Genomic DNA, 17,515 nt, shown 5'->3' on the forward strand with positions numbered 1-17,515 from the left:
CTTTCATGCAGGAAGTGTGCCTTATTGCTATGTCAGCATTTACATTGTGTCTACAATGAATGCTGAGACTTGAAACCAAGGCAGAGACTTCTATTCAAAAGAAAAAAAAAAAAACAACAACAACAAATAAAAAACATTTGGGTCATTATTCTGTGAAGGAAATCCTAGTAGGACTGTCTTCCTCCAGAGTGGCATGCCTACCTGATGAGTGGAGTCCAAAGAGTATAGATATGAGTATAGAGTCCAATGACTATAGAGATGCCCTAAAAATGTTAAAGGTTCAGTTTTATAGTCTCTTAGAATGTCATATAAGTCAAGGCACCTGGAACATTTAAGAAGCATGGAAGGTAGAGATGTGGGGAGTCGATGAAGTCATGAATGGATGTGTATTACTGATATGGGCACAGCCATGTTGCGGACCCTAATGTCTCAGACACCTGGGTAAGGCTCCAAGGAATGGCAGAGCCTTTCTCTGCTCCAAGTACAGAAGTTATGAATGACTGACCTTTAGGTAAAAATCAGTGCATGATGAAACTCTCAACCACAGCTTCCTCCTTTTGGATGACACCAAGTTGAGACTGTTGCCCTACAGAATGCCCACTATGGAGATTACCTAACCTACCCCTGTCTCATTATCATATAAAGTATACTTGCTTCCTCACTCAGCTTTCCGTAATAAATGTACTGAGTCTCCAGGCTGCTGGTGTGTCTCCATTAGAGCTCACCGGATCCTAGTTTTTTTCTGTAAGTGTCTGTCCTTTCTTCATTCCCTCAAAAACCCAGTTGATCAAGTCCAAAGTTATGTTAAGTCATGGCAGGCAGCCCCACTGAGTTCATCTGAAGTGAGGGAAAGGCATGGGACTCCATAAAAGTGCCCTGGATGAAAAATCAAGATAATTAATACTAGTGATTAAAATATTTACATGCTGTATTAGATCTTGTGAATAGTTTATTTTAGTATCTTCTTAGTTGTGAGCCTCTGTGATTACCTGAATCTTGGGACAGATGACAACAGATTTTCGGAGTGTTTCACTGAGTTTATCTCTATAATCCCACTATATATTATGGGATGTTTGTTAGGGACTTTTCATTATTGTTCTGCTAATTCCCTATAAAACAATTATTGTTTTATATAGCCAACATCATACTAGCCTGGTGTGTTTTGCTGATTTAGTACTATGTAAGTACACCTAAAGAAGTAAAGATAAGACAATCTGTTCACAAAGAATAAACAAAGACATTTCTAAGAGTAGAAACAGATACTTGTCGCATGGTTCCTTTCTCCACGAAAGCCAGAATCCAACTTTTAAGTCATCCTTTCCAGTACTCATGTACCACTCCAAAGAGGGAATAGAATATAAAGAATGTGAAAGTTATGGAAACAAAGTGAGGGAAAAAAACAAGATTAGGTGGGTGTAGGAGCTTATATGGAGGTCTTCCATTCTGTTACATTAGTCCATATCTCTGTTTGTATGTCAGTACTCTGGTGGGTGAGAAACTTAAGACCTTAGACCAAGGTGGATACTGACAGGTATCATGGGAATAGATCAGCAATGGACAAATCTGAAAGTCATCAGAGGGAGATGTATCTAGGAGATAGACAAATAGAAATAAGGGGTTGAGGACTTATCTGCCCTCAGTATCATCATTAAAACAATTTCACGTGAATATATTTCTGAATAGGAAATTGTAAACTGTATTTAATGCCATTATACAGAGAATGCTTAGCTATATTCCTGGTTGTACATCGGTCTAGAGTATGGGTTTTGAGGAAAGAGAGTAAGATAGGCATTCATAGCAAGCTGAATGTCCTTGGATGAATAAGTCTGAGTCAGTTTCCTCATTGCAAAATAATTACAGACAATACGGGTCTTATAACATTGTATGAGGGGTAACTGCATCAAGCAGTCTATGATTGCAGGACAAATAAAGTGTGTTTGGCATCTGCTAATTAAAACTTTTGCTGGCTACTTTTATATCACTATGACATAAGCCTGAGTCCCCTGAGAAGAGGGAACCACAGTTATGAAAATGCCTCACTGAGATTGAGATGTAGGGGAGCAAGCAGACTAAAGCACTTCAGTAATTAGTGAAGGATGTTGGGATATTGCGGGAGAATCCAGCTCATTGTAGGTGGGACCATCCCTGGGCTGGTGGTCCTGGGTTCTATTAAGAAAGCAAGCTAAACAAGCCATAAGAGCAAGCCAGTTAGAGGCACCTGTCAATGTCTATCAGCTCCTGATGCCAGGTTCCCACCTTGCTTGAACTTCTGTCCTGACCTCTTTCAACAATGAACTGTGCCTTTCCAGGGCTTAGAGATTGCTCAGTGGCTAAGAGCACTGACTGTGTATCCAGAGTCTTTAGTTCAATTCCCAGCAACCACATGGTGGCTCACAACCATCATTAATGGATTCTGATGCCCTCTTCTGGTGTGTCTAAAGACAGTGTGTGTGTGTGTGTGTGTGTGTGTGTGTATATATATATATATATATATATATATATATATATATATATATATCATATAACATATCATATATTTTTTTCCTCACTTCAGGTTTCTTTTGCCCATATTGTTTCATCACAGCAATAGAAATGCTCAAATATTATTGCTGATGCTTGGTTGTAAAATTTGACTCTCACTAGGCTGAAAATCATTGAGAACAATGGCTCTCTTCCTTATAATTAGTACTTGTATAAATGTTTTTGGAACTGTTGAATTAAAGAAAGAACCATTAGTATTTTTTGTTAGCTTCTGTTTGTAACAGAACAGCTTATTATTCTCTTTATAATTGTATAGTATAACATACTACAAACTGTTTGACCATCCTTCCTTTCTCCCATGTGGCTTCTGAAGATGCGACTTAGGTTGTCAGACTTAGAGGCAAATGCCTTTACCTGCTGAGCCATCACATCAGTTTGTTGGCTGTATTTTGAACTCAGTTTACTCTATAGTGGATTTTAATTAACCAATAAGGTAGAAGATTCAGCATCTAAGATTATACGTTTTGTGAAAATCTTTTCCTTTCATTTTATTTCAATATACCAAACTTATAGAGCTAGAGGTCCTTGGTAGACAAACAGATGAGAAAAGGGACTACCAGTCAGTAATAGGATGCCAAATTTCCAGCTTCTTTCACACTTTCACACTTAAAAAAGTCTTGCCAGTGACAACCTCTCCCTTCTTGGTTGACATGTTCAAGGTGTTCAGATATGGTCAAGACTGGCCCTGAATATGATTATCTGAAGCTTTGGGCTGATGATCTGCCCTTTCTTTTCCTAAGCTGATGATCATGAAATGAGAGGAGGGGGAACTATCTCAGGTCACCAAAACCCAGCTCTATAGATGAAAAACAGATCCTGGTACCAAGGTCTTCTTCACAATTTGTGGGGTTTCTTTCTCTGTGCGTGGCTTACTTCTTATGTGTATGCCTGTTTCTTCACTTTTCATAAAGTTTGTCATTTCACCTTTAACCTATCTGTATCTATACCTGTATCTATAAAGGATATCAGTACATATTCTTAGAAAAATGCATTAGTCACAGTCCCATCGACAGACTGTGACATTAAAAATGACTCTAAAATCACTCAGACTTAAATGTAAAACATAAATAGATTCCATTACTTTATTCAATGAGCATGTATTTGATTGATCACTTTGTGTTTCATTAGTCATGAGTGAGTCAAAAACTTGTATAATTTTCTTAAAATGTTTTTTTTTCTGTTATGTATTCTAAGTCATCTTTAACCATCTGAAGGTGTTCAAAGAAAACTATTGAGGTTATTGAAACTATTAGGTCTCTAAATTTAGATGGTAAATAGTTAAAATTGCCTCTGGGCTTTCCTACAGGATTTCAGTGGCTGTGCTGTATTTGGTAATTGCTACCCATTTGTTTTAACTATTAGACTGAGTGCTCTGTCTTGTAAGGGGCTGTAATCAGGTCTTAACCAGTAATCAGGCTGTTACTGGCACATAACAGTTCAATTTTCTCAATAAATGTATGAGGGGAATTGAAATAGAATATCATATTATTTATCAACACAAAACAACTTTTCTACATCACTCCTACTTGATTGTTCATTATCTCGAAAATGAACTTGGATGGTTTGATTTTTACATTACTCAAAGAAGAGCAGTGAGCACAGTAGAGCTTTAACACAGTGTTCATTACCTTGGCATTCAAGATAACCCCAGTTTAGTTTGCATGAAAGCACTGTTGCGAGATTAACGAAAGCTATATTAAACTGCATTATAGTTAAAATTATTGACTTTCTTAAACACATGGATAGAACAATGGAGCTTAACATTTCCAAGACATTTGCAATAACTGACTAGATATTGTCTTAATAAAGGTTAATTTATGTAGGAGAATGAGCTGTGCAGACCCCCCAGATATAATATTTGATAATTTATTCTATACAATTGTTAAAACCTTTAACTATTAGCAAATTAGCACACTGTTAGTAAAGAATACAGAAGTGCCTTCAGAATACTTAGAATCTCCTTTGCATTTTAATTTCTGAGAAATTTCAGTATGTGGGGCAAAAATGAATTAAAAATCTTAGATGAAGATTTGACAGGTGGACAAATGAAAGACATGATGCTTCCTCCGGCAGGAAGCAAAGATTTTTAAAACATCTTTGGAAACAAGCCAACAAAATGAACCCAAAGAATCTGTTTTCCCGACTATTTCCATGGAGAACAGGAGTTGGCACAACAGAAGCTTTCCTTAGACTTTTCCTTTTCCTCAAGCCCTGTGAGTCTCTCCTTAGAAACCAAATCAGCCTCTCAGGAGAAGAGCTGCAGGCTGTCCTAGACGATTTTGAACTATTTTGCAGAAGGAAGGAAGATGCAGGAAACACCGGCTTATTCCCGCCAAACCGGCTGCGGGCTTCTCGCCGAGCCTGCCCGAGCCCGCCGGAGCCCCTCCGAAGTCCCTTGGAGGCGAGTGGCGCAGAGGCTTCTGGGACTTGTAGTCTCTGCGGGCCTCCCTCTTGATTGGCACTGGAAGAAAGCCAGGAGGAGTGGCGCTCAGGGCTCTGGCGCCTACCTGCGGGCTGCGCTTGCATCCACGTGCATGGCCCGGAATACTGGCTCCGGAGCTTCCCCCGCCGCCTGAGGGCGTCCTTCCTTCTCAGGAGCCCTAGGCTTGTGTAGCATCTGCCTGCTCTCTGTACTCTGGGACCCTGGATTCCCTCAAGCAGCGCACGCTTTCAGGTGCAGTGGCTTGGGGTTCCTTGTCGCGCCCTTTGCGGAGGGAGGTAGGTCTCCTCACGCATGGGGATGGGTATTTCTTTACCTGGTAAGTAGGTCGCCTGTGAAGCCTCAGAAACTTTGGTGGGCAAAGCCTGTGTTCTGTGGTGTGTTCTACACCTTGGAGTCTGTGCAAGCCTGGCTTCACTGTAGAGGTGGTTTCTGAGGTTTCCTGGAGAAGAGGATGGTTTTGGGGGGACGTTAGTCACTTGTTGATCAGATCTTTTATTGAGCAAGTACACACCCAGAGAAACTGCAGAAAGTGTTGAGGGTGTTAAAAATGGGGCGGGGGCGGTTTTCTTGTCTCAAGGATCTGACAAGCATGTGGTGGTACATAATGCAGAGATAAGAATCATCCTTCGAAGAACTAGGTTGTGGTGAGATACGCAACAGATCAGAGGAGCAGGGCTAGAAGTGGAGTCTACATTACAGAGGAAGAAGCTAGTGAGGGTTTGGTGAGTCTGGAATGTCCAAAGTAGTAGGAAGTCAATAATTTGAATTGAATTAAATAAAGACTTTAATAGCTTTATAGTCTGCAATTACATAGTTAGAGGATTAGAGTCTCACCAGGAACCATAGAAATAGCATGTCGATATTCACAGAATACTCATATTGTAAGAATTTCATAACTTGGATTCTTCATCAACTGGATTATTTTTTTTTTCTTTCCGTATCTTTCGGATTTTTGAGGCAAGGTTTCACTTAGTAGGGCGGCCTTGTCTCCTGGTCTCAAGACTGATGGCAATATGCATGCCTCAGACTTCCAAATGCTGGGATTAAAATGTGAACCACCAAGTCTGAATATATCAGGCTACTTCCGGTTAGCAAATTTTTTTTTTTAATCAAATTCATTACATTCATTCTGATAATTTTTGGTTTGTTTATATTACTTTCTCTTGCTTAGAACTATGTGATTTTTCGTTATATCTTGTGACTACAGTAATGACATTCACAAATTAACATCCACTATTTTACTTTCCATTGTTATAGCTTACAGCTTCTGTGAAGGCCTTAGGTTAAACACAATGTCTGTATATGTCAGTAAATCACAAAATTTATAATTCAGTCATAAAATTTGGACATGAAGACCAGGAGCACAGATTTGAGACTGAGTTTTTTTTTTTTTTAATTTTTTTCATGTAAGTAGCAATGTTTGGAATCAGATATTTGAAACCAATATTATGGAAGTCTTGTTAAAAACATAATATTAATATATCCCATGGTTTATTATATTAAAGGAAATTAGAAGTCTAGTGTATTTTAGCTTCCATGATATGATATATATGAGTGGTACGTATATGTTAAGTTCTGCTGTATGAAATACTTGAAGCCAAAAGTCACAGCGCCAATTTAATAGGCATATTAACCCAAATCATTTGAAGCATTAGTGAGATAAACATACTTAACGACTGCATTGTGGATAATGTTTTGAAGGAGTTGAGATTTAGAACGCTAAAGGGTTATAAAGACAGAAGATGTTAATGCGTTGAAGAGAAAGTAGGTACATTTTTAGATACTGGGATGTAATCAGGGCAGCATCACTAAGTGGTTTAAGAATAGGTTTAGAATGTCAGCTACAGCAACGGGAAGAAGTAGCATTGAGGATTTGTCAATTATGTCACTTGTGATAATGGCAAGAACGCTCAGGTACTGTGGGAGTATTGAAAACTCCCCTTTAAAAAAAACTAATAATTTTAAAGATTTTGTAAATACACATTTTTATGGTAAGCATAACTCACTTCATACCTCTTTACTCTTTCTTTTCATGTCCTGCCCCCTCCCACTAGTATGCTTTGCTGTCCTACACAGTTTTATTTCTGCTTCATGTCATATGTATACACATGACTGTATCTCTATAAAGTCTAAGAACCACCATGGATAAGAAAAACACATACTCACTGTCTTTCAGATGCTGACTAAATTGCTTTAAAATGATCATCTTCAGTTGCATTAACTTGCATTAAGAATACATGGTTTTTATTCTTCTTTATGGTTAAAAAAAATCTCATTCTGTATATGTAACACATTTTCCTTATCCTTTCATCTGTTGTGAACACTGCATTGGTCCAAAATTTGATTATTGTGAAGAATGCTTTGATAAAGACTGTTGTGCAAGCATTTCTATGACTTGAGTTGAGTCAGTTAAGTAAATAGTCAGGAGGGATATAACTCGGTCATAGAGAAGATCAGTGTGGAGGACCTTCCACTCTGACTTCCATGGTGGCTGAACTAGGTTACATGCGAGCAGAGGTGTATGAGGGTCCCTTTTCGTCCACTCCTTCACTATCACTTCTGTTATTAGTTGTTTTAGTGGCTACCATTCTGGCAGTGACTTTAGAACTTTTTGAGATTATGACGTAATTACATCATTTCCCTGCTTTCTCTTCATCACCTACCATGTACAGCTCTCCTTTGTACTCACTCAAACTCGTGACCTATTTTCCCTTGCTGTTACATATACATATGAACATGCACACACACAAACATATGCATGTTTGTATGTATGTATGTATGTTTATAAATTTATAAATACAAGCTGATCAGCCTGTATAATGTTCTGGTTTGTTATTTTTAGATGCCTAATAAGGTTGAACATTTTGTTTGTTTGTTGACTATTTGTGTTCCATCTTTTGAGAATTATTTATTTACTTCATTAACCCACTTATTTGTAACATCATTCAATTGCTTGTTTAGTTTTATGTGTGTTCTTTGTGTACTTTAGATATTAATCCTAAAATAGCTACCCAAACTATCTCTGGTTCAGTAGGCTTGCTTGACTCTAGTAACTGTACTCATCTGTGCTGAAATACTGATCTCATTCTGACCTAATTATCAGATGCTGACCTTAGTTCATGAATGACTTGGTTTCTGTCAAATCCTTGCCTATGCACATATCTTAAAGTGGATTTCTTACCTTTTCCTTTAACAGTTACAGACTTTCAGGTCTGATGGTGTATTAGTTAGGGTTTTATTGCTGTGAAGAGACCCCATGGCCATGGCAACTTCTAGAAAGGAAAACATTTAATTGGGTCAGGCTTACAGTCCAGAGGTTTTGTCCATTATCATCATGCTTGGGGGCATAGCACACACACACACACACACACACACACACACACACACACACTACATATAATACATATGCCACATATATGTATGTGTATGTGTATATTTATATGTATATGTATGTGTATGTGTATATGTATATACATATATGTAAATGCAAGTAATAACAATGAAGCATGAATTGTTAGGAGCCATGAATTGGAAGGAGAATGGGGATGGGTCTATGGCAGAGATTGGAAGGAGAAAAGTGAAGGGAGAAATGCATTATAATTTAAAAAATAAAATAGATTGTAAGAGCATCTATTGGAGATTATCCTTATTTTTTGTTTTCTGTGTTAGGGATGGAGCTAAATGCCTTGAGATCACTGGAAAAGTGTCCTATCTCTGAGCTATGTTCTCAGCTAGAGGATAGCTAAAGAACTCAGGGGGTCCCCAGCCAGTGGAAGAGACTGAAAGAACTAAAGAGCAGAGATTGTTAATGGAGAAGGAACAAGGATTTGATATGCAATTTTGGAACATTGCGTATGGTATATAGGACAGAAAGATACTGGCTGATATTTTTTTGAGATGCATATCACAGAATAATTGCAGTTTTCTCATGATCTAGCTAAGGATCTAGTTTGCTTTATCTGTCCATGTCCTTGTATATCAGTTACTTAATAGTCTTAACTACCTATCTTGTGTTAGTAGTCAGGTAGATTGTATTCAATGACATTTACTAACTATGGAGGTATAATATATATCAAATAACTAATTAGATAACATGACAAAGTGCAGTTCTGATATGTAATAGAAAAAATGTAGATTATATCTACCCACATTAGAATGAAATATGTCTTATAACTATCAAGGAGAGTAATTTCACGCATAGGATAAACATAGATCATTGTTAACATGTCAACCATACCTTTCCCATGATGATGTTTGTTCATTTACCATCAAGTTCTTTATGGATCTTTTTACAGTGTTGGGCTCAGTCTCTACTCTTGGGCATTTAGAAAATATTTTTCCAGTAGGTTGGGGAGACTTTAAAGAACCAAGACTTTGTAAGGATCTTCTTCAAGCCTGGTATTGCTGCTTTAAAAAGACTAAATATGAACTTAGTGGCCATTTAATTTTATTCATGGTACAGTTATTCCAATTAGGGGAAAAGAAAGGTTTGGGGAATGGGGAATCGATGATCAGCCACAGCCTCTACTGACTAAGTCTCTTAACATCCTTTGGAGAAGCCACAACAGCATAGTGCCTGTCACTACTTATTAGAAATTTTTGGTAACAGCTAATGAAAGTATCTTTCTTCCCCTTTCCTGTTTTAAATATTAATGCCTTCTGAGTCGAATGATTGGAGAACAAGCATCCACTCTGCACGCAAGCAGAGTTACTATGGCTGCTGTGATTTGGCATTACAGCACTGAATGTTGGCTAAGTGCTTTTACAATCAATCTTATTTTTCAATTGAAAAGATAGCCTGAAATCACCTCCATCACATTTTGCTTGGCCTGATTCAGAAAAAAGATCTTTCTTAAAAGGGGCTCCTCTTTAATGCAGAAGAAGGTGATTCATGAAGACTAGATAAATTATAACAAAATGTTGTCATTACTTGAAGAGACTAACACCTTTAGTTGTCCGTATTATCCATGTGGCTTTTTTGTTACTGGTTTTAGCAATGGAAATATAAATGAAAATAAAAGAACAACAGCTGAAAAGGGCCAGCTCTCCTTGTGATATGGTTTTCAACCAGGGCACCCAGGTGTGTGTGTGTGTGTGTGTGTGTGTGTGTGTGTGTTATAGCATATCAACCTATGTCAATATAAATAAATCAGATTAAAACACTGGATTTTATTTAGAGCAAAGGCTGTCAAACGTTTCATATGCTGCCAGAGAGTCACAATTTAAGGCTTTGTAGGCTACACTATTTATATTGCCCCTTTATAGCTCTGAGGTTCTAATGCAAAAGCAACTATTCATAATCGAATGAATATGGCCACTTTATTTTATGTTTCTTTGGTTTCATGTTTTATAAAGACAGGATGCCCTCATTTGACATGTGAGCCACGGTTTTCTAATGTCTGATTTACAGCACCTCTGAGATTTCCTAGTGAATAAGAAGTACTACAGGTAAGCATGATTGATAGCTGAATACTTCAGAAAGGCAGAGATGGACTATTTTATTGACTATTATATCTTCATTTATAGCATAGTGTCTGATAGGTAAGAGTTAACCTGGTGTATTTGTTGAACAAAGCAATAACTAGCAAGGTTATCTGGTTGAAAATTAACCTAGGTAGGCCAGGTTGATTTCCAGGTTCTGTGATAGGACTCTAAAATACTACCGCTTTGAATAGAACAGATATTTCCTTTGAGTACTTCAAAGAATAAATTTGAGGAAGACGAGTGAAGAAAAAAAAAGGTAGCTAAAAAAATGACAGGAAGAAACTTTAGGTTCGTGACTCTCTACTAGTACAAATGAAAATTGTGTCGTTGGAAGACTCCTCAGAAAATGTGTTTGAGCCCTGCTCTCAGTATTGGGTTTGGCTAGACTGCCCTCTGTTCTCTATGGCTGTGTTAGCATCTGTGATGCTTGTCTTCCTCTTGTCCCTCCAGATACCGTGCCAGTTCTTGGAGACCCTTAGACCTTTCCATCCTGTGGATTCCTGCTTCCTCCTACATGCCTTAGGTTGATCCAGAACCCCATCAGAGTCCTACTCTTACTCAACTTTCTCTTGCAGTTCTCCTAACTGATCTTTTTCCTCACATGCCTTTAGGCTTTGATAATGGAGGGATGCCTCTTTTGTGTTGCTATGATTACAAGATCCTGGGTCACTGTGTTATCTTGTTAGTTGCCCCAAGTTTAGAAATGGTCTCTAATAACTGTACTCACATTACTCAGATTGGGATCCCATCAGCTTTTCTATTGACCCTTGGTTTTCTTAAAGGACTAACATTTTACAGAGATACATATTGTTTGTCAAAGCATAATTAGTTTAACCAAAGTCACTGATTCTGTTATAATTAATTGATCTGTGTGTGTGTGTGTGTGTGTGTGTGTGTGTGCGCGCGCGCGCGCGCGCGCGCGTGCGCGCGCACACACACACACACTCGGGTGTGCTCATGAGCCATGGTGCATGTGTGGACATCACAAGAGGTCAGTTCTCTTCTTGTGCCACGTGGGTTCTAAAGATCGAACTCAGACCATGAGGTGATGACTGCTCTAACCTCTAGCCACCTAGCCACCTACCTGCTTCTAGGATCTGCTTTTAGCATCTCAGGATCAAAATGGTCCTGGAATGTGACTCATTTAACTTTTGTCGTCACAAGTTGAGGTTGCCTACCAGAATTCTATCATACCCTTCTATGGGTGACCACCTTCTTCAGTAGAGCACTCACTAGTGTTTGCATCCTCACCTGTTATCTACCTGACTGGTGGAATGTACTCGCGCTCCTTCCTGACGGTCTCTGACCTCTTCATTGAGGCTTCTTGGAGGAAGTCTTGTTTAGATGCCGCTCTGTTCTTTTGACAGTATTTGCCACCTCCGTCTGACATTGCGGTGCCTAGGCAGAGTCCCTAAGCAGACATGTTGCCTGATCATGCTAGATTGAGCCTTGATGGGCAGGATAACTTTACCTGGAAGATAAATAGGAAAAGTAGCAACTTCGCCTTCTCCCTTATCTCCATGGATGTGATAGACTGTAGACCTGTGCAGGTCACTCCTTAGCTGTCCATAGGCAAACACCACACATGATATGAATAGTCACTTTAATTTATTTAATAATTAATTAAATTTAACTTATTCAATTTATTTCATAATCACTTATTGCCTATAATTAAAGACTTTCAATTGATGGGATAATCTATCTTAAAAATTGCAGTACCGATTAATAAATTTTTATTTGTTTTTACTCAAAATATCAAAAGTATACTATTTATGTTTATTATTTTAGGGGACATTATTTCAAATATTTTACTATATTTTACTTACATTTAAGTGTTTTATAGTAAATGTCACAACACATCTATATTGTATGTTGTATCTGTTTTGTATATTGTATCCTGTGTCTGTTTATTTATTTTTTGGACTTCACTTTTTCTCTGAACATTAATTCTCTGCCCTGATGTCTTGTAAAATTAACACAATACATACAAACGTATCCCCTTTTTGCTTGAACATCAAAATGACTTCAAGGAAATATTTAGAAGTGAATCTTTAAATTAAACATTAAATTTAGTTGGTCTTTATAACGAAAGTCCAATTTATTTTTAATAGGCCTCTCAGATATTTCTCAGCTCTTCCAATTCTGCCTTCTTATTTATTCAGCAAATTCATTCCTTATTTCATTTCTGATTAGATTGCTTTCACCTCGGCAGAACTCTGGACAATAAACCCTCTTATATTTAACACATGCTTTAGTTTAGTTGTAATTAATAGAATAATAGAACAGCCTATTAGAAACTAATTTTGATGATTGGTGAGAGAGATGTAACATTCTTTATCTTTAGTATGGTAGGAAATGAATTTCTTTTCATATATCTTCCTTCTGCTTACAGGAACACCTGTCATTGCAACATGAAAAACCCCACAAAACCTTATTTCACACCCCACAGTGATGATGTTTAATCCTTCTCAGAACAATGGCAGGATAAACATACTACTCCTTCTTCACTAATAGCATACCTGACCAAGGCTTATCATCCATTTTCTGCTTGTAATTTGTTTATTTTTTATTCTACTAATTCTATTGTCTCCTCTTCAGATTAAAAGCCCAGAAGGAAGGGACACTTGTGTCTCTAGTGTCTGCTATTGCTTACTGACAATATAAAACTGTTTAATATTCTGCTTTTCTATAACAGTGCATAGAATATTTAACATAGTTAAGAAAAGATTACTGCTTCTCAGAACTGTATTTGTCTGATAGCTATATCTTAAATAATCCATTATTATGCAAGTTTTATCTTTTTAAAACATTCATGACTTTCATCCATTAATCTGATGATTAATAATATCTATTGCAACTAGGATATACATATATATGTATATCCTAGTATATCATTTTATATATATATATATATATATATATATATAGTGAATATGTGAATACCAGTAGGCACAAGGCAGATAGCATATGGAACAACTGGTCCTTCATTGAAGGTCACTGTTAAAAGAATGGTCAATACTAGGCAAAAAAAACAGGTTTGCCAGCCTGTTGCATAGAATCAAATCATATGTCAGCCTCCCATTTTTCTACTCATGGATAATAGCTTTAGGTTCAGTAAAGGATTAAGGAAACAATTATAAAATTAAAAACCTAGGTTTTGTGGGTGTATATTTTATCCTTATTGTTCTAAACTCTTTTTACTTTCAGATCCTTTTAGTTTGTGTTTCTGACTGAGGTCTGTCACGTTATGGACCTGATGTTGGAGTCACATTTGAGCCTTCTTTCCTTCCTCCTGTCTAACCTGGTTACAACCTTTTGAGCTTCTGGCCTCCTTTGTGTACAGTTGTGCTGTTTGACCGTGACTCTCTGTCTTAGTTAGGGTTTTACTGCTGTGAACAGACACCATGACCACAGCAAGTCTTATAAAAAATAACATTTAATTGGGGCTGGCTTACAAGTTCAGAGGTTCAGTGCCTTACTATCAAGGTGGGAGCATGGCAGCATCCAGGCAGGCATAATGCAGGAGGAGCTGAGAGTTCTATGTCTTCATCCAAAGACTGCTAGTGGAAGACTGACTTCCAGAAAACCAGAGTGAGGATCTTATGCCCACACCCACAGTGACACACCTACTCCAGCCAGGTCACACCTATTCCAACAAGGCCACACCTCCAAATGGTGCCACTCCCTGGTCTAAGAATATACAAACCATCACACTCTCCTAGATTCCTTTTCTTTCTTGTGTCACCATTCTCTCCAATGTCTCTTACCAAGTCGAATAAACTTCTTCAGGTACTACATAGATTGATCACTCATCTGCTCAGAAGGCCAACTGACCTTCAAGGTCCCATTTTCCCAATCTTATGTTTCTTTACTTCCCAAACTATTACCCAGAACTGACCTATAACTTAATATCCTCTTGGATGGAACTAAGAAAAAGTTCAGGAGTTTTAACTGATTCTATTCCTCACTAAATTGTAGGTTTGGTACTGGATACCATGAGAGAGGCTTCTTCCAAATCAGAGAATCTTCAGAGGAGGCAGGCCTGATGAACGGAGCTGTGTTGCTGGGAGAGATAGGTGTGGAATCTGCAGAGGGAGTGCTTGATTGCTCTTTTCAAATCCTTGGAGAGTGATTTAGGAAAGCGAACTTTATGCTGTTTTACCATCAAGGGCAGACGTGGGAATAATAATCAGAGTACAGAGCATAGGGATTTCCAAGAGTGGATACTTAGGTAATCAAAATTTCAATATTGTTCAAGTCTCTGTAGCTGGGCTGGATTTCTGATTCTGTCATTGGGTGACAGACTGGATCATCCTTCTGATATGATGCTCTTAGGAAGTCATGGTACATAGCATGATTTTGGTGTTATGTCTCATTATACCTGAAATATGCGTGAGTGCCACAAATGCTAATTTACAGTGTTCACTTGGCAGCCAGTATAGAAAGATTAAAGGTTCTGGATTCATATTGTTATTCTTATTTCCTACTGTGTGATTTTGGGCAGGTTATTTTTTGTGTTTCTTTTACATCTGGGTTATTGGAAGAATCAGTTTTGTTGATGGGCATTATTTCAAGTGCCTTATATCATAAAAACTGTCATTCATTATAACCTTTATTTTTCTCCTCTTTTATTTTACATTTTTTCTTTTGGTGGTGGCGGGGGTTTAACACACAGCGTTACATATGCTAAGGAGAGAGTGTACAACTGAGTTATAGGCACCCAGCTCCAAAACTCTTTTCTTATTCTTCTTCTTTTTTTTTTTTTTTAAATCATGCTGTCCTTTTCTAAAATTGTTGTATTTCCCATTGCGGAAATAAACATCAAGAGATATATCAGTGTTTTTTTTCTAAGGGAAAAATTTATTATTATTTAAGTGAAGTGTATTACTATTTTTCTCTCTATAATAGGTCATTTTGTTCAGAATAACAACTTGGTAATGGAAAATTAAGTTAGGCATGAGCCACTATCTGAAAGGATTGGCAGACTTTCTAGATCACTTTCTCTTGTTTTCTGTTGTTAAAATACATACATAAAATACTTGTCCCTGACTCGTGCTTGTTAATAATTCATTGGAGGACTGGAGAGTTAAGTCAATGTTTAAGACCACATGCATACTCTTTGAGAGGATCTGAGCCTCATCCTTAGCACCACAAACACATGATGTATGCCCACCCAAACATACACACGTGCACAGAAATAAAAAATTAAAGAACTTTTAGAAATCAATTTGTCCTTATTTTATTTATATGAGTACACTGTAGCTGTCTTCAGACACATCAGACGAGGGCATCAGATCCCATTACAGATGGTTGTGAGCCACCATGTGGTTACTGGGATTTGAACTCAGGACCTTTGGAAGAACAGTCAGTGCTCTTAACCACTGAGTCATCTCTCCAGCCCTAAAGAAAATATTTGAAAGTAACAGTTGGCTTTGTTAATTAAGTTATGTATTTTTTTTAAAGAAGGTACTTATTTTCTCATGATGATGGTAACTAACTGTTAAGTGGCTGAGTTTGGTTCCTTAGGAGTGTTATGTGAAGGACTCTGTAACACATATCTCTCCTCATTTCTGGTGTTTTTCTGGCAATCTTTAGTGTTTCTAGTGAATAGCATTTTATCCCTATCTTTATACTACAGTTTTCCTACAATAGCCAAACATGTTTGCATGTCTGAAATTGGTCTTTTTTTAAAAAGAGATTTTAAAACGTATATGTGTACTTATGTATTTATGTAAAGGCCCTTGGAGGCAAGGAGAACACTGAGTCTCTTGGAGCTGCAGTTATGGTAGGGTGAGAGCTGCCCAGTGTGGGTGTTGGGAACTGTAACTCTGGGCTTCTGAAAGAGAAGAAAGTGCTCTTAATTACAGAGCCATCATTCCAACACTGTTTCTCTCTCTCTCTCTCTCTCTCTCTCTCTCTCTCTCTCTCTCTCTCTCTCTCTCAATATTTTATTGCTTTGGGGATTGCTGTATGCATGCAATGTCTTTTGTTGATTTAGAATAAGTACTATCTAAAAACAGATGAACAGTGTTGCAAATCATGAAGTTTATTGTAAAACAGATATTTTATTAAGTTCTGTCTAACTCATCTTTGTTAGGAAAGACACATCCTAGTTATTAGGATCTCTTGTTGCTTCACAAAAGTAACTTTAACATCACAGTTACGAGAGTTGCTTGTCAATCAATTAAGCAGTGTTAAATAGAAAAGGATTCACTATATCACCCATTGAGCATATCTGTGTGATAAGCTCAAATGAGGTGAACTTGGCGATAAATTTGAAAAGATGTACCCTGTCAAAAGAAATCATAGTGCAATAAACCATCGCTTGCTTTAAAATATTGCTGGTTTTAAAAGACAAATGGATATTAAGTATTAAATTTGTGAGCATATATATATATATATCATATATCTTACATATATGTATACATATATGTGTATGTATATGTGGGGGGATGGACATAGGTGCAGATGCATGTAGAGACCAGGGTTCTTCTTCAGTCACAGACCAGCTTTTATTATTTTGTGTATGTATGTATGTATGTATGTATGTATGCATGTATGTATGCATTTGAAGATAGGATGATTTAGTGAACCTTGAGTTTGCTAGTTTGACTAGACTAGCTGGCCAGCAGGTCCCACTTCTTCCTGTCTCCACTTCCACAGTGCTAGGAATATAGGCATGTGTCAGGTTCTGAAATCTTAACAGTTGCTCCAGTAAGAACATTCTGGCTGCTGTAAAATGCTTCAGCTGGTTGTTGCCTGACCCCGATGACCTGAGTTCTATCCCCAGAAAGCACTTAAAGGTAGAAGGAGCAAACTGACTCCACAGTGTTTTCCTATGACCTCACAAGTGTGCCATGGCATGTGTGTGCCTGGACTGACACGCATACATCACACACAGACATATAAAAGTAACCAAAGTTTCAAAAAGGTTGAAAAGGGTGTACTCTGTGGACTTTTTTTGTTGTTGTTGTTTTGTTTTGTTTTGTTTTTTTCGAGGCAGGGTTTCTGTGTATAGCCCTGGCTGTCCTGGAACTCACTTGGTAG

At 37.7% G+C, this 17,515-nt stretch overlaps 1 protein-coding gene across 1 annotated transcript in view; it reads left to right on the forward strand.

The window, feature by feature from the left end:
- The first annotated feature begins 5,039 nt into the window (after positions 1 to 5,039).
- Mei4 (meiotic double-stranded break formation protein 4) overlaps positions 5,040 to 17,515 on the forward strand; it is a 154,434-nt gene continuing 141,958 nt past the window's right edge. The window contains exon 1 of the mRNA XM_021208107.1: positions 5,040 to 5,259. The gene's annotated coding sequence lies outside the window, so the exon portion shown is untranslated. The remainder of the gene's footprint in view (positions 5,260 to 17,515) is intronic.

The sequence above is a fragment of the Mus pahari genome, chromosome 10, assembly GCF_900095145.1.
Source record: "Mus pahari chromosome 10, PAHARI_EIJ_v1.1, whole genome shotgun sequence".
Classification (NCBI taxonomy): Eukaryota; Metazoa; Chordata; class Mammalia; order Rodentia; family Muridae; genus Mus; species Mus pahari.